General features: G+C 43.4%; 1 pseudogene; it reads left to right on the top strand.

Moving 5' to 3' along the window:
* The first annotated feature begins 1481 nt into the window (after nt 1-1481).
* LOC139707681 (tyrosyl-DNA phosphodiesterase 2-like) overlaps nt 1482-19015 on the top strand; it is a 41149-nt pseudogene continuing 23615 nt past the window's right edge.

The following is a 19015-nucleotide window of genomic DNA, read 5'->3' on the forward strand; positions in this document are numbered from 1 at the left end:
CAGTGGTCTCCAGGGTCTAGGAACAGCAGGGGAATGGTGAGGTACTGTTTAGCTAGTGGGTACAAACTATCTTTTTTGGGTGATGTGCTAAGTGCCACTGAATTGATGGCTTTAAAGTCGTTAATTTTATGTTACATGAATTCTAACTCAATCTTTTAAAAAAGAAAAAAAGTTTGGGGTGGGGACAGGTAAATGACCCACCATAATTCCATGTGGCTGAAACTAACCTCTGTATGGCCCAAGCGAGCAATGCTCTTGTAGCAGAATTTGAGGCATTGAAGGATGGAACGTGGGGATGGTATGAAGCTCTTGCTGCTGCCTGCCCAGGGAACCCTGCAGTGGGACTGGGGACTCAGGTGTGCCTCTATAACTAAAAGAAAAGGAAATGTGGTGTTGTCCCCTCCAGCTGCTCCCTGTCCTGCTGCCCTCCACTCCTGTTGCTCTCCCCTTCCTGACATGGATCCCTCCCCAACTGCCCTCCTTTCCTGCCTCCCTCTTCCTTATGCCCCTCTTCTGCATCCCCCTCTCTCTCTGACAAGTCTGTCCCCAGACTACCAGCTGCTTGGCTGCCATCTCTTGTTCCTGGCATTTCCTGAAAAACCTCAGCCAGGAGAGATGGCATCCACTGGAGACCCTCACAAATCTTGCCCTGACTCTTCTGTCCCTCTTTCTGTATCCTGTTGGCTTTTTTAATAATGTGCACAGGTGGCAAGAACTCCAAACTTTCCAGTGGGTGAGTACAGTGGTCCCTATGTGCCATGGGTAGGGATCACTAAGGAAGCCTGTGACCAGGACTCAGTGATGCTCAAGGCTGCCAAGCACCTTCTCCCACTCACTGTTTCCAACATCCCCTGACAGCTAAGAACTTCTTGGGATCAAGTGCTATGCACAAAGCCCAAGGAAATGAGAAGGCACAGAGCTCAGGTTGGACTGTGAGTCTCAGATGGCATGGGCTACAGGCCAAGACCATGGACACACATTCCCAGGACCAATTTAAGACTAGAAAAATGACTTAGTAACCAATGACAACATGCATCTGGCCTTCTACTACAGGCCACTCAGCCTGAAGACTCTCATAGATCCATGGCACCCTCATCCCACTGGGTGGCAGGCATGCTTTCTGCTCCCATTTTCCATGTGATTACGCTGCTAAGGTGTCACTGGACAGGCTCTTACGTGGGTGGCCAAGGAGAAAACTGTCCACTTCATCCAGCAGAAGTAAAGATGGCTCATATTTGGAGAGCAGATGCCACCATCTCTACTGGTAGCCAACAGGCAGGAGAGTGAGGTCAGTGCATCCACTAGATCAAGGCCCCATGACCCCTGGGAAAAGCACTCATGATCCAAATGCAAAGGCACCATGACCAACCTAGGTCACACGTGAGAACACTGTGTCTGGTGTGAACAGGACAGCAGCAGCTGAAGGCCCGTGGGGCTCTCATGGGTCTGTGTAGCTTCCAGGACCAAAATCCATGGGGCCCATGGCCAAACCAGTGGGCTCTGCACAGACTGCCTCAGGCCTTGCCTGCACCATGCTGACCCCTCCAGCACAGCACCAGGACTCATTATCTGGCCTCCCAGATGAGCAGCCTGGGGAGTCAAGCAACATGATCAGAAGGTACACCTACTGCAGGGCAGGCCAAAGCTCAGACACTGCCCCTGGGAGGCAGGGCATGGCTGGCCACACAGGGGCCAGGCCCAGGGCCTGGCTCTGCCAGTAGCTAAGACTGTAATGGAAAGTGCTGAGAGGAAAATGCAGTGGTGTCTGGAGAGCTCCCCAACCCCACATCCACCCAGCACCCATGATGTGGCTTTATGTAGAGGGGGGTCCTCCACCCCTGGAGTTCCTTAAGGATCTCGAGAGGAGGCTTGTTGTTTTAGTGTGGGTGCTGAGTCCAGGGAGTTGTGTCTTTATGAGACAAAACAGGAAAAGACACAGAGTCATGGAAAAGATGAAGAGCAGAGGCTGGAGCACCTTCTCCACCCCACAGCATCTGCACTGTGAGCTTGGGCACCCCATGCCCAGAGCACAGATCCCCACTGCTCTAACCACCACCTCCTTGGTCATTGGTGTGGCAGCTGAAGGACACTTGTGCAGGGCTGTTTCATTAAGTCCTACGATGGTGTTGTGGGATGCAGGTGCAGAGAAGGAAGAGGGCAGATGTGGGCAGGGCAGGTGTGGTGCAAGTAGAGAACAGGTAGAGGGCAGGTCCTGGCATGCATGTTATTATACATATGATGCACAGAGGAGGTGCCAAGAATATCTAGGGGACAACAACTATGCAAATAATACAACATGGCAGGTGAGGAGGAATGAATGGTATGAGTTTGCCGTGCAGGCTTAAGAAGCCCTAAACATGCCATCCACCAGCCCCCAGGACAGCAGGAGTCATGCAGGATGAAGGAGGCAGTTGGGCCAGACTATTTGTTATACAGAATAGTCTAAGTGATACTATTATCAGAGAGGATCACAGAGGCACTGGGAGCAGGTTGGGGTTCAGCTGACTCCCAGTGAGACCTGGGCAGTGTAGCTGAGCTGCTGGGACTTGGCATCCATGTACATGAATAATAGGTGATGACACTCACCCTCCTTGCCATGGTGAATGTTAAATGAGGCACACATGTGCCCTGCACGGAGTATTAGAAACTGATCCATGTTAATTACTGATACTTTCTCAACATGAACCTCCAGATACTCCCCAGAGAGGACAAACTCAGCACTTGATCCCACCTGATGAGGTTCCATGGGAACTGCTCTAGGACACCAGTCAGCACCCAACCACCTCTATGAAGTCCCTGGGAGCTGTTCTAAGACCCCAGCAGCATCCCAACCACCTCCCCTAAGGTTCCTTGTAATAGCTCTAGGACCCAAGTAGCACCCCAATCACCTCCCCTGAGGTTCCCTGGGAACTGCTCTAGGACCCCAGCAACATCCCAACCACCTCCTCTGAGGTCCCTGGGAACTGTTCTAAAACCCCAGAAGCACCCCAACCACCTGCTGTCCAGATATGATTTCCTTATCCACCTCCTGTTTCTTGGCAGAAAATTCTTCCCACACCCCAAGGCAGGGAAAACTCCTCACTTTGGTATGGCAAATCCACTTCTTTCATAAAATATTTTGCTCTAGAGAACATCAAACTCTGAAACCTTTGGACCCATAAGACCTCAGTGCATATCTGAAAATTCTCAGAAATTTTATAGTGGTTGCAATTGTAAACACACACACACACACACACACACACACACACACACACACAAACACCAACTCTGCTTCATGACTGCTCAAGTTCTATTCATAGAGCCATTTCCAGTGCAGCTCACTACTGAGGTTTAATTGATGCCCCCATTTCTTTCAGGCAGCTGATCCTATTAAATTTACACCTGAGGCTTCTCATGGTAACAGTGTGGCTGCCACAGCTCCAGATCTTATACCGACATCCATAAAGAAAGAAAGCATAACTCTCTTCCCCACAACAAAAATTCTGGAGCCAAAATTTTATGAGATGAATCCTATTGAGTATACATTTTTTATTCCTGCACCAAGGGCAAAGTTAATCCCATTTTAATCATCCATGAAGGGTTATCAAAGAGAAGCTCCTCAAAGAAGATTGAAGTTATAATTAAAGTGGAGTGCTGTGTATCAAAAGTATAAGCCCGATGCCAAACTATTGACATTTTGCACCTTTCTTTAACACAAGTTATTTTTTTTTTTCCTAATCACAGTCCTTGGTCCAAATTTTCCCTCAATTTAGGTTATATTTGCTTGGAGCAATTAAAGCCCAGACTCCAACACTGATTCAGCCAAGATAGATATCAAGAAAACCATCCTATTCACAATGACCTCAAAAAAATAAAATACTTGAGTACTAATGTAACTAAGAAGGTGAAAGATTTTACAATTAAAATCATGCAACACTGAACAAATAAATTGAAGAAGACCCTAGAAAATGGAAAAGACCTCCCATGTTCTTGTATTGGCAGAATTAGTACTGTCAAAATGGCCATACTACCAGTATAGTAATATACAGATTCAATGTTATCCTTATTAAAATGTCATTTTTTTTCCACAGAATTTGACAAAACAGCCCTAAAATTCATTTGAAAGAATAAGATACACAGAATAGTCTAAGTGATACTAAGTACAAAGAGTGACATAGGAGGCATCACAATGATGTAGAGGATTTCAAACCATACTCCAGAACTGTAGTTACAAAAACAGCATGGTTTGGCATAAAAACAGACATGAAGACAAATAGAATAGACTAGAAGACACAGAAATAGACCCGCACACTTACAGCCATTGGATACTTGACAAAGTTTCCAAAAATTTATGTTGGATAAAAGATAGTCTTTCTAACAAATTGTGCTGGGAAAACTGGATATGTATATGTAGAAGAAGGAAACTGGACCCCTGTCTCTCACCCTTCACAAAAATCAAGTCTAAATGGATCCAAACCTTAGGAATCAGAACAGAAACCTTGCAACTTCTCAAAGAAAACATACAGTCAATACTCCAACATACAGATGCAGCACCAGCTTCCTCAAAAAAACCCTACACCCCAAGAAATAAAACAAGAATCAGTGAGTGAGGTAACATCAAATTAAAAGTTTCTGCACAGCGAATGACATGACTAAGAGTGTGAAGAGAGCACCTATGGAATGGCAGAAGACCCTGGCCAGCTGCTCCTGTGAGGGAGATCAATACCCAGAACACATAAAAACTCAAAAAACTTACCTCCAGAAAACAAATAACCAAGTCAATAAATGGGCAAAAGAACTAAACAGACACTTTCCAAAAGAAGAAAAACAAATGACAATAAATATATGACAAAATGCTCACCCGCCCTAGCAATCAGAGGAACGAAAACCAAAACTGCATCAAGATTTTATCTCCTTCCATCTGCATGGTAATTATCAAGACCACAAAGAATTATAAATGCTCGGAAGAATTTTGGGGAAAGGGCACGTTTCCACATTGCTGGTGGAGCTGCAAATTAGCACAATCACTCTGGGAAGCAGGATGGAGATTCCTCAAAAATTAGGAATGGAATCACCATGGGGCCCAGCTATCCCATTCCCTGGTATTTATCCAAAAAAAAAAAAAAAAAAAAAACACTAAAATCAACATACTACAATGATGTGGGTACAACAACGTTTACAGCAGCACAAATCACAACAACCAAGTCATGGAATCAACCCAGATGCCTGTCATAGATATATGAATTAAGAAAATGTGTTCTAGCCCCACAATGGAGTTGTACTCAGCCATAAGGAAAAATGAAATCATGGAAGTGGAGAACACTGTGCTAAGGAAAATGAGCCCAGTCTCAGAGAATCAAAGGTCAAATGTTTTCTCTCACATATGGAAACTAGAGTGAAATAAAGGAAAGAGGGAGGAGAGTGTCCATGGAAGGTCAGTGGAGTAGAAATAGACCAAGAGGGAGTAGGGGTGGTCAAGGGCAGGACAAGGGAGTGAATTCTGAAAAACCATGTATGTGCATATACAAGTACACCACAGGAAATTTCAACTTTATATGTAAGTAGAGAGAACAACTCAATATAAATAAATAGATGAGAAACATCTATAGAGTGGAGAAAGGAGAATGGGGGAAGGGAGACCATGAGCTGAAATCAAATCCCATGCATTTATGACATTGTCAGGATGAATGAAACTACTAGAAATTGCTACAATGCTCTAAAAAAAAAATCCCTGCTAACAACTCAATACCAATTGCTGTCATCTGTTATATATGTCCTGGCATCATTGAAGTAAAAACTACATGTAATTTCTCAAGTCTCTGCATATGCTCCCACATTTGGTGCACACAAAAAAAGGAACATGGCTTCCATTATAATAAAAAAATTCTTATAAATCCTTATACCACCATTCCAAGAATTTTCTTTTAAAGAAAAATGAAGAAAGGAAAGAAGGAAGGGAGGATGGAGTCGGGGGGTGAGGATGGAAGGAAGGAAGAATGTCTGTCCTCACTTAGCCATTGTCCTTGGACAACAGCAGCATCTATCCCACCCACTACTCTGACATCTCCGCCATCTTGGTTGTGCTGGCTCTGCTTACTGGCAGCTTCAAACAAAATATGCATGCAGTGCATCTTTATTGCAAAGTGAAATTGCAAGTCTTGTGATCCTGGAGGATTGACACATGCCAGGAGGGTGCTTGGCAACAAGAATGCAGCAAGGGTCTACAGTCACTCCTCAAGGGAGAGTCATTGACAGTTAACAAGTGGAGAGGAAAAGACCAAGGAGAGCACTGCTTTATAAGAGAGCAGCTTATACTGCCAGGCACAGTGAAGCTGCTGGGGACTGCGGAAGCCCTTGAATATTTCTGCTGAATTGACCCTTTCAATGATCATATTGGCAATTTCAAATGTGAAGTTAAAAATTCAATATTATGTGACAATATAAAATTGAAGAAGAGTCACAGATGATCTGCATGCTATAAATTCTTTGTTCTGCATATTAGAACATGCAAATTATTAAACCTGTGTTTTCTTTAACATAAGATCAAGTAAACTTATTATAATAATCTGAATTTCATTTCTCAAGGAATACACCCAATCAACATTTTTCTCATTTTTTAATTTTTGTAATTCTTGTGAAATCTTGGTTCCCATTTTATTTTTTTATTGGTTGTTCAAAACATTACAAAGCTCTTGACATATTATATTTCATACATTAGATTCAAGTTGGTTATGAACTCCCAATTTTACCCCAAATACAGATTGCAGAATCACATCGGTTACACATCCACATTTTTACATAATGCCCTATTAGTAACTGTTGTATTCTGCTACCTTTCCTATCCTCTACCATCCCCCCACCCCTCCCCTCCCATCTTCTCTCTCTACCCCATCTACTGTAATTCATTTCTCTCCTTGTTTATTTTCCCATTCCCCTCACAACCTCTTATATGTAATTTTGTATAGCAATGAGGGTCTCCCTCCATTACCATGCAATTTCCCTTTTCTCTCCCTTTCCCTCCCATCTCATGTATCTGTTTAAGGTTAATCTTTTCTTCCTGCTCTTCCTCCCTGCTCTGTTCTTAGTTGCTCTCATTATATCAAAGAAGACATTTGGTATTTGTTTTTTAGGGATTGGCTAGCTTCACTAAGCATAATCTGCTCTAGTGCCATCCATTTCCCTGCAAATTCCATGATTTCATCATTTTTTAGTGCTACGTAACACTCCATGGTGTATAAATGCCACATTTTTTTATCCATTCATCTATTGAAGGGTATCTGGGTTGGTTCCACAGTCTAGCAATTGTGAATTGTGCTGCTATGAACATCGATGTAGCAGTATCCCTGTAGTACGCTCTTTTAAGGTCTTCAGGGAATAGTCCAAGAAGGGCAATAGCTGGGTCAAATGGTGGTTCCATTCCCAGCTTTCCCAGGAATCTCCATACTGCTTTCCAAATTGGCCGCACCAGTTTGCAATCCCACCTGCAATGTACAAGAGTACCCTTTTCCCCACATCCTCACCAGCACTTGTTGTTGTTTGACTTCATAATGGCTGCCAATCTTACTGGAGTGAGATGGTATCTTAGGGTGGTTTTGATTTGCATTTCTCTGACTGCTAGAGATGGTGAGCATTTTTTCATGTACTTGTTGATTGATTGTATGTCCTGCTCTGAGAAGTGTCTGTTCAGGTCTTTGGCCCATTTGTTGATTGGGTTATTTGTTTTCTTATTGTTTAATTTTTTGAGTTCTTTGTATACTCTGGATATTAGGGCTCTATCTGAAGTGTGAGGAGTAAAAATTTGTTCCCATGATGTAGGCTCCCTATTTACCTCTCTTATTGTTTCTCTTACTGAGAGAAAACTTTTCAGTTTAATAAGTCCCATTTGTTGATTCTTGTTATTAACTTTTGTGCTATGGGTGTCCTATTAAGGAATTTGGAGCCAGACCCCACAATATGTAGATTGGAGCCAACTTTTTCTTCTATCAGACGCAGAGTCTCTGATTTGATATCTAGCTCCTTGATCCACTTTGAGTTAACTTTTGTGCATGGTGAGAGGAGGGGATTCAGTTTCATTTTGTTGCATATGTATTTCCAGTTTTCCCAACACCATTTGATGAAGATGCTATCCTCCCTCCATTGCATGCTTTTAGCTCCTTTATCAAATATAAGATAGTTGTAGCTTTGTGGATTAGTCTCTGTGTCCTATATTCTGTTGGTCCAACCGCCTGTTTTAGTACGAGTACCATGCTGTTTTTGTTACTATTGCTCTGTAATATAGTTTTAAATCTGATATCGCTATACCACCTGATTCACACTTCCTGCTTAGAATTGCTTTTGCTATTCTGGGTCTTTTATTTTTCCATATGAATTTCATGATTGCTTTATCTATTTCTACAAGAAATGCCGTTGGGATTTTGATTGGCATTGCATTAAACCTATAGAGAACTTTTGGTAATATCGCCATTTTGATGATGTTAGTTCTGCCTATCCATGAACAGGGTATATTTTTCCATCTTCTAAGATCTTCTTCTACTTCTCTTTTTAGGGTTTTGTAGTTTTCATTGTATAAATTTTTCACCTCTTTTGTTAGATTGATTCCCAAGTATTTTATTTTTTTTGAGGATTGTGAATGGAGTGTTTTTCCTCATTTCCGTTTCAGAAGTTTTGTCGCTGATATACAGAAATGCCTTTGATTTATGCTTGTTGATTTTATATCCTGCCACTTTGCTGAATTCATTTATTAGTTCTAGTAGTTTTTTTGTAGACCCTTTTGGGTCTTCTAGGTATAGAATCATGTCATCTGCAAATAGTGATAATTTAAGATCTTCCTTTCCTATTTTTATGCCTTTAATTTCTTTCATCTGTCTAATTGCTTTGGCCAGTGTTTCAAGAACTATATTGAATAGAAGTGGTGATAGAGGACATCCCTGTCTTGTTCCAGATTTTAGGGCGAATGCCTTCAATTTTTCTCCATTGAGAATGATGCTAGCATGAGGCTTAGCATAGATAGCTTTTACAATGTCAAGGTAAGTTCCTGTTATCCCTAGTTTTTCTAATGTTTTGAACATAAAGGGATGCTATACTTTGTCGAATGCTTTTTCTGCGTCTATTGAGAAGATCATATGGTTCTTATCTTTAAGTCTATTGATGTGGTGAATAACATTTATTGATTTCCGTATATTGAACCATCCTTGCGTCACAGGGATGAATCCTACTTGATCATGGTGCACAATTTTTTTGATGTGCCTTTGTATCCGATTCGCCAGAATTTTTTTGAGGATTTTTGCATCTAGTTTCATCAGAGATATTGGTCTGTAGTTTTCTTTCTTTGAGGTGTCTTTCTCTGGTTTCGGAATCAGGGTGATGTTGGCCTCATAGAATGAATTTGGCAGAGCTCCCTCTTTTTCTATTTCCTGAAATAACTTGAAAAGTATTGGTATTAATTCTTCCTTAAAGGTTTTGTAAAACTCTGCTGTATACCCATCTGGTCCTGGGCTTTTCTTGGTTGGAAGTCTTTTGATTGCTTCTTCTATTTCATCTATTGATATTGGTCTGTTTAAGTTGTAAGTATCCTCCTGACTCAGTCTGGGCAAATCATATGACTTAAGGAATTTATCGATGTCTTCACTATCTTCTATTTTATTGGAATATAGGTTTTCAAAATAATTTCTAATTGTCTTCTGTATTTCTGTAGCATCTGTTTTGATATTGCCTTTTTTATCCCGTATGTTAGTAATTTGAGTTCTCTCTCTTCTTCTCTTCATTAGCATGGCTAAGGGTCTGTCGATCTTATTTATTTTTTCAAAGAACCAACTTTTAGTTTTGTTAATTTTTTCAATAGTTTCTTTTGTTTCAATTTCATTGATTTCCACTCTGATTTTAATTATTTCTTGCCTTCTGCTACATTTGCTGTTGTTTTGCTCTTCCTTTTCTAGGGCTTTGAGATGAAGTGTGAGCTCATTTATTTGTTGGTTTTTCCTTTTTTTGAGGAATGACCTCCAGGCGATGAATTTCCCTCTTAAAACTGCTTTCATTGTGTCCCATAGATTCCGATATGTTGTGTCTGTATTTTCATTTATCTCTAAGAATTTTTTGATTTCCTCCTTTATGTCTTCTGTAACCCATTGATCATTCAGTAACATATTGTTCATTTTCCATGTGATGTAGGATTTTTTCTTCCTTCTTTTATCATTGATTTCCAGTTTCATTCCATTATGATCAGATAAAATGCATGGTATTATCTCCACCCCTGCATATTTACTGAGGGTTGCCCTATGGCATAATATATGGTCTATTTTTGAGAAGGATTGGTTCCCATTTTAATTAGGCAAATATTCTCTGAGTAAAGAATAATTTCCCATAATACCCTCCTATTTTTGAATGGCAATGCTCATGAAAATGCATGTTTTATGTGTGAAAATATGTGAATATTCTATCTTGGAGAAGAAAAGAACTCTCCCTTCCTTCCCAAAATAGCACCTTCCTTTCTGCCTCTGAGCCTCTGTACATGCTGTTCCCTCTGCCAGAAATACTCTCCCATGGGTGCATGTGGGGCTCACTCCCTAGTCTCCTTCATGTCTGGGTAGGTGTGACCTTATGGATTCAGCTTACATGACATGTGGAGACATAACAACATGGTTGCCCCAGAGTGCCCCAAGGGGTACTGACCTAGGTCATTTCCCAGCACCATAAATGCTGACAAAACCACTGTGTGCTGGGTGGAGTTTGCTGCCAGCCTCACTAAGGCATGAGTCTGACTGTCTGACATTCCCCTAAGGTGACCTGAGGTGGGTTTCAGTCAAGAAGAGGTCACCTGCACATCAGTCCTGTGTGTGGTGTAGAAGACTGGGATGGGCAGGGCCAGGACCCCCCCTGCCCCAGCTAGAATCTTCCTGTGAGGGGAACTGAGGCATCTGTGGTTAAGGGAGGAAGTCAGATGATGACCCTCAGGTCAAGACCCTGCAGGGGGTAGTCCCTATCTTGGGCATGACATGGCCCGAGGCACTGACCTGCAGCTTGCTTGTACATACATGGTTAGCCCTGAGCTATGGGCCTCTCCTGTGCCTTCGCTGGGGGAAAAATTCATGGGCACTATAGCATTCATATCAAGTTCAGGAGGTGATTGATCAGTGCACATTATCCCCAGATCTGCTGGGGGAAAAGGGGAACCAGCACATCCCAGCACAGAGGAGCTCACTGTGTCCATGGGCCTTGAGCTACATGCTCAGCCTTTTCTGGGGCAACAGTGTGGACTTTCCCCTTCATCAACCCCCACTAGCTTTGCCCACCAGCCCCACATCTTACTCCATTCTTTGTTTGGCATGCCAAGAACCTGGACCAGGTACCCCCTGGAAACCCCTGCCCATGCACCAGCAACATGTAGACAGCCCTCCTTCTTACCCAGATTTAAGGGACCCACTAGGCTTGCTGCACCCAGGATGATGGTCCTAGCAGGAAGTGCCCCAGTGGTCCCCCCTGTGCAATCCTGAGCCTTGGCCTCTCTTCTCAGTCTCAGGGCCTCCAGGGGCTGCCCTCACATACCTGGGGCAGGCATCAGTGACCATCACCTCCATTGAGCCCTCCCCCCAGGCCCCAGTAAGGAATGTCACCAACACTGTAGGGAGGGAGGGATCCCATGGACCAGAGATCCTCAGATTCAGAAGCACACAGGATCACTGGTGCCACCAGGGATATTTCAGAGTTCTGTGCCCACCCTCCAGAGCTGAGACTGGGCTGGTAAAGAGGACACATGGGCTTCAGGGGGTGACTCTGCCATGGGCTCCAGGCAGCCCTCACCAGGCAGTGTGATCTGGAGCACATTTAAGGGAATCCCATCATGTGGGAGGAAGGTGAGATCGCTTCACAGCCCCAGAGCTAAGCCCAGCCCCAGGCGCAGTGCCTCTGCTCTGGTTAAGGGGAGCATACAGATTCTGTCTGTTTGGCCAACCACTCTGCCTATGATCAATTAGCAGAGAGCCACTTGCATCCCAATAGGGATATGGAGGCTGGCAAGGTGGGTCCTGCCAGGTGTGCCTTTCAAAATGGGATATAAACTTGAAAGATGATAGGGCAGAGTAAGGAGCCCTGAGAGCAGGCAGGGAGATCTCTCTTCACACCTGCCAGGAAGTCCTGGCCCAGTGGATCTTCCTTCTGTAGGTGCCTGCCCAGGAAGCAGAGAACCTTGAGGATGTAAATTTTTGGCCTCTGACTTGGAAAGGGACCAGGAGGACCAGCAGACCACGGGAGCTGAGAAAATGCATCTGCCAAAAAGATGAGCTGGATAGGCCAGAGTGCAGCTCCAGGGTAGTGCAGGAAGGGATCCGGGTACAGGTGAGGACCCCAAAAGTGCCCTGGCTCCTAGGAGGGGCTGCCAGCTCTGGTCTCACCACTCAGCCTAACTGTCCATCTGAGAAAGTCAAATGTGGCGGGTGCAGCTAGGGAGAACTCAGGAACAACACTAAACCATGTGTTTTACTTTGATGTCTGTTCACCAAGACCCTGCTACACACCAGGAGTTGACTACCTACTTTTTGCTGTGGGAATGGCCATCCCCAGAGGCACCCGAGTAGCTTAGGTTTGGGACCACACACCTGCCTTGAGGTCAGACTCCAGCATAAAGCCATCAAAATTACCACACCTCTGGTCTTCCAATGCCTCATCTGTAAAATTGGGATGTTGGAAGCAACAGGTACCTCTCAGCATCTCTTCAAGTATCAGGATCTTATGTGCAAAGAACTTACTGCAGACTCTGCCAGGCAATCCGTACCACACAGGCTTATCATGGTGGGTGATGGGGTCCAGGAGCTGCCCCCTCAGAAGCCATTCCTGCCCACCTGCCACACTTCAGTCACCTTCAGTCCCACCCTGCCTCAGGGACACACAGACCTGGAGAGAATCTCTCATGAATCATCAACAGCTCCTGCTCTGTGTCTCTCCATACAGAGGGCCCTTGGGAACAGTGCCACCTGCCCACACCCAGCGACTCAGCACCAGGGCTTCCCAGGGGAGGGGCACCCTGTGCATTCCAGGCAGCTCAGGCTGGGCCGGCTGTACTCCAGCTTCTGGGATTGACATGTGTGGCCAAAGCATAGCATCTTTATGGAGAGAGACTGGTCTAAGAAGGAACTGTGCAATCACCCAAGCCAATCAGATTTTTCATCTTCTGGCCACAGTTGATTGACTCACAAAGAGACAGGGGACCAGAACTTGTCAGGAATTGACAAGCCTGCAGTACAACAGGCTTTAGATGCCAGGCCAAAAACATGCTATGATTGTGAACAAACAGGACATTTTTAAAGGAATTGCCCCATAGGAGGAGGGTTTAACAAAAGTAGGTATCAGAGGAATAGAATACTGGGTATTTGCCCACGATGCCATAGAGGGAGACATTGGCCTAATGAATGCCACAGTCTGGCTGGGCACAAATGCTGCACTCTGGCTGGGCACACAATCACGAGCCACCACACAGCTTGTAGATTCAAACAGCAACTCTTTATTCCCGAACTCACACCAGCCGTCTACAAACACGTTCTGGGGAAATCCACGTTCTCGGCCCAAATCCACGTTCTCTGCCCAAATCCACCTCCACTGGGCTTCTGTCTCCCAAAAAATACTGTCTAAATTCCGTGAGAACTCAAGGGGAACTCAGGCAGCAGGATATGCCCTATTCCCAGCAGGAATAATCTTAAACCTTAAACCTGGAACCTAAACTGGGAATGCCCTAAACCCGATTATCTTAAACCGGGAACACCCTAATCCGCCCTGGTCCTTGAGCAAGGTCACCTACATTCAATGTCACTGCAACATGGGGTACGCTGGCAAGGAAATTGTCATACATACTTGGCTAATGGCTCCCAGCAGGTAGAGACTGGGAACCTGGTGATCACATTCACAAATCTCAATCCAGAGGCTGCCCCTCTGAGTGGCATCAGGCCCCTTTCAACCTGGAAAGGAAGCAGCTCTCTGGCAACAGGACCTGCCATTCTCATGTCATTCACACCACTGGGCAGCAGAGCTGCAGCTGGGGCCCCTCTACAGAGGTGGTCTCAGAGAAGCTCCTGCCCTTGTCCTTCTGCCTATTCTCCAGGACAATTTTTCTCCATTTTTACAGTCTAAGGCATACCTCCTGAGACCACACTTGACAGAAAACTTTAATGGTGGATGGATGGATGGATGGATGGATGGATGGTGTAAGATGGATGGATAGATAAATGGGTGGATAGAGGGATGAATGGTGGATGATGAATGGAAGGATGGATAGATGGATGGTAGATGGAAGGATGGATGAATGATAAATGGATGGTAGTTGAATGGATGGATAGAGTCAAACAGAAGGACAGACAGATGGAGATAGGTATTTCTCCATCTCAAGGATAAGCCTCTTAGAAGTGATTATCATTTTTTACTCCAGACTTCCAATGTCCTACCTGATCCAGTCACAGCAGCTCCATGAATGACTACCTACAACAATGTTGGTGATATTTACAAACTAAGATTACAAATAAGATTATAAAAGCTATATCTGCTATTGCAGCCACAAAAGTTACCAACAGTAGCTTTCAGCCTAAAGTAGGAGAAAAGATCACTGAGGAATGGCACAGTGTGGTGGTTCTAATCTACATGGGGGCACACAAAGACCAAGGAAACCAAGCACCGGTTGACATTGCCTTGAGTGGCCTTCCTGCAAGGCCAAAGTCCATCATCTGCACACAGACCAGGGACCAAACTATTCTTAATTATTCAATAACCCAGAGAACCAATTTGGGTGCTCACATTCAAAACTTCTCTCTAAATGTTCAAGCCAAAAAAGCTCAGGACCCTCTTGCTTTGACAGTATCCACCCTATCCTCCAGATTCCTAAAATGTACACCACCACTTCTGATAGTCTTTAGACATAGCCTGCAAATACTGCCTGTCCAGAGAAATAAAATTTAAAGAAGCCTAAGGTCTCAGAGAGCTCAAGATGTGTTTCAAACAAGACCAATGTTGATCAAATAAATCATCACTCTGCCTGGTGCAAAGACAAGCAGAATCTATTCATTTTCTCAAGTATGTCGGACATTTTTCATTAGTAGTCATTGCTACAACATTATTCTTTATACATACAATACTTCAATCTCAGTATGCCACTTTCCAGTATTCAAAAGTACCAATTACCCCAGTGCCTGTGCATGTCCAGACCACAGCTTGGTCTGGCCTTTCATCCATTCCAGTCATCTAACCTTGCCTACCTCCTGCTGTGGATCCCTCTGCACTCTTGCTCTATTAAACATCAACAAGTACTTAAGCACCTGTTGGGCTCAGAAAATATGGACATCAAAAAAAAAAAAAAAAAAATAAACACCAGAGATTTCTCCATGTCTTTCCTACTAGAATATAAGTTTCCTGAAACTCAGATAACCACATCCTTCCACTCTACAGTCAGTGCAAAAGCAATGCCTGGGAAATGGGAGACACTCAAATATTTGTTAAATTAAGAAATTAATAGGTCTCCCACAGATGCATTAGTACAGGTCACTCAGTGTTAAGACCCTGGCATTTATTGGATCCTGATTTAAGTAAGTTCATCTTATTTCTTTCAGGCACCCATTCTATTAGAAAATACAGGAAAGTCACAATAATAAAGCCTTGGAAACCTCAGCCTGGTAGTTGCAAAATGTCCAACACAGATGTCATTAGCACCTGTTATCATGTAGCCTGTCAATGGTAAAGAAGTCCAAGGTCAACCATCACCTCTAGCAGTGGGTCCCTGAGGTGCTCCAGTTCCATCTTTTGTGTGATGGGAAAGTAATGGCCAGGCTCAGGATGTCCCCTCCACGTGGGCTTCAACTCTTGAGAGGCCATGCACATTTTTTACCCCATCAGTAGTTGCTGGGAAGGAACAGAGAATTTCAAAAAGACAAGAAAAAATGTTAAGCTTTCATCTTAATTCTAAAATTCTGGCATCTCATTCAATTTATAAAATATGAATATTATTTAGTTTTAGTGAAAGAAGCAGACACAGAAGACAAAGCCAGTATGAGCTCATGTACATGGGGAATCTGAAACAGCTGAATGCACAGGAGCAGAGATTAGAATGAGGGTTTCCAGGGGCATGGTGAGGGATACTGGGCAAGAGTAGCAAAGTCCAGCTAGATGGCTGGTGAGGCTCAGTGACCACAGCACAGGAAGGCAACTCTAATGAATGATAATGCATCATGTGCTTCAGAACTGTAGATTTACATGTCTTTACCACACAAAATAAACAATTTAAAGTATTTGAAAAAGTGAGGTGATAGATTTGTTAATCATCCTGATTTGATCATTACACCTTGTAAACATACATCCAAATATAACATTGAAGCCCCCAATTATATCCAATCATTAACTGTCCATTAAATTAAAATTTTAAAAGGAAATAATTTAATATGAAAAAAAAAATTAAAATATCTTTTAGCTGGGAGAGAGCAGTGTTTCCAGGGTGTGTGAAAGACACTCTAAGGGTCCATGAGGAAATCTCAGGTGGTAAGATGATTTTATAATGCTAAATATCAGGCAAAAGAGGCTTAGCAGGAAGGCCACTCATCTATTTAAATCCTCTGACTGAACCAGTTGCAGAGGTGCCAGTGGGTGTTAATGGCTTTAAACTTCACTGACATTTGCAAACCCTGCCTTTTGACAGAGAGAACTAATGAGCCTCAGAGTCAAGGCACTGTGGAGTTGCTGACAGATGGAATGTGCTCAGCCCACCAGAAAAAGAATAAAGCCAGGGCTGGGCATGTGGCTCAAGCAGTAATGCGCTCTCCTGGCATATGCGGGGCGCTGGATTCAATCCTCAGCACCACATAAAAATAAAAGATGTTGTGTCCACCGAAAACTGAAAAATAAATACTAAATCAATCTCTCTCTCTCTCTCTCTCTCTCTCTCTCTCTCTCTCTCTCTCTCTCTCTCTTAAAAAAAATAAAGCCAGAAGATCAGGAGATTGGTTTTCCTCAGAGAGTAATATGAAATTTAAAGATAAATTAATTCATTAAAATGCATGTCTGTTAAAATGAACATTGTGATGGAGAGTAGCTTGGGTGGATGCAGGGAAGAGCAGGTGGCACAGAGTTACTGAACTCTGGGAAATGCCCGTCACTAGCTTCACAACTGGCCTCACACACTACTACACCCCTGCAGCTGCACAAAAAGGATCTCTGAGCTACAAGTCGGGATGATTCTCTCAGAACCTTCTCAGTTCAGCTAATAGGAGAGTGGCTGGAACCACAGAGAAGTCCAATCCAGGTTGAGTTTGTTCAGCAGCTCAGATGGTGAAACAGGAAACACACCTGGAGGGAATCATGTTGCTGAAAAACTCCTGTTGTTCCTCAGTCATAAAAAACGAAACCACATCCCCTGCCTTCACCTCCATGTCTCCTCTGTCTCCACCACTAGACATTCACAGAGTTGCAGGGAAAGGGAAGCCTTGAACAAAGAGTGTTTTCAAGCAGAGAGAAGGCAGAGAGCAAAAGTTATAAAAGCACAGTGGCCATAATGCTCACAGAGTTAGACTGGGCTGCCACTCTTCAGTGAGTGGTCGAACCCCAGAACACATTTCTAAAACATGGCTGAGCTGAGTTTAATAAAATCCCTAGTGTCAGTGAAGACGCTGACCCATGATGCAAAGTCATCCCTGGAGCCAGGAACGTTTGCCTTACATGGTGGACACCAGCCTGGCATTCAAATCCACCTTCAGCCTCACTTAATAAAGGACTCTGATCACTTTAAAAAACACACAACTGTGGCATGTCAAAGTTTCTACCTGTTGATACAGGGGAATGTGTGCTACATAAAGACAGCTGGCAGCTCCTAGCTGCAGAGCAAGCTGCTGCCACACAAGGCTAACAATGTAACATAGCTGGCATCACATATACCTGAAACCTGATTTAATTTCTCCAAGTGGGTTCAGTTTCTTTCAGAACAAAAAGCAAAGAAGGGTGTTTCTCTATTCCAGGACTGAGTATAAGTAACTCCAAAAATATGTGTCCTTGAGCAATAAAACAGACCTCTTCATAGTCACCTGGGGAGTCCCCAAAAGACAAATTGGCACAAGACCCTGAAAGTTAATAATAAGGCACATCTGTTCTTTTTAAAACTGAGTTCAATATCTTAGTCTTCCAGTGAGAACATTTTAGCAAATGAGTCTGTCCACTTTGATCACAAGTTGGGTCCTGAGTCTGAGACTGAGACGCTTCCAGAAAGCAACAAGATTGTACATATGTGTGTTCAGATACACAGGCAGCTTTTGTGAATCTTAACTCAAATATTACAGTATATTGTGTGCTATATAATTGCAGTACAGTTCCTGACACAATTTCCATAACAGCAAAATTTACATACAGACAGTGAATAAATAAACTTTCTGTGGCTTGGTCTGTCATTCTTTCAGTCAACAAATCCTATTAGGAGTTTTATTAACCAGCTCAGTGATAGAGGTGTTCTATCTGATGTTACAGACTTTGGCTCTACAACCCAGCCCTGCTGCAAAATAAAATTTATCTCTCCGTATTTTTCTGCAACATGAAGCTGGCAAAATTAAGTTTCTTTTTATGTGGCATTGGAAATACCCACTCTCTCCTTTTTCTCATTTGAGTCACAGATGGGCTCTCTCCTTTCTATGAGTTTTCTTTAATAGCATGTATTTGCAATTAGCAAGTGAGAATCAAGGGGTAGATTGAAAAGCACATAAGATTGCCAACCCGAAGTAAGTCTGGGCAAGAAAGTAAAAGAAGGGTGCTCTGCAAAGATAATGCATTTGGAAAATCTGGAAGAAACTCCCAGAAGGCCCTAAAAGATATCCTTCTGCAAATTTCCCATTTAAGTTGAATCTGAACAGAAAATGTGGAGGATTCATGGAACTGACTAATCTTTAGTTAAAAGCAGAATCCTTCTTTACCAAAACAGGGAAGAAAATTTGTTTGCTGGTGAGCTGTGTCGAGCTTTGTGCCCTGTAGACTGTTGGGAGAAATCAGGTGGTTCTAGAATTTCTTGCACCCCAAAAGAATTAAAGTGGAAAAG

Source organism: Marmota flaviventris, chromosome 11, assembly GCF_047511675.1.
Source record: "Marmota flaviventris isolate mMarFla1 chromosome 11, mMarFla1.hap1, whole genome shotgun sequence".
NCBI classification, from domain to species: domain Eukaryota; kingdom Metazoa; phylum Chordata; class Mammalia; order Rodentia; family Sciuridae; genus Marmota; species Marmota flaviventris.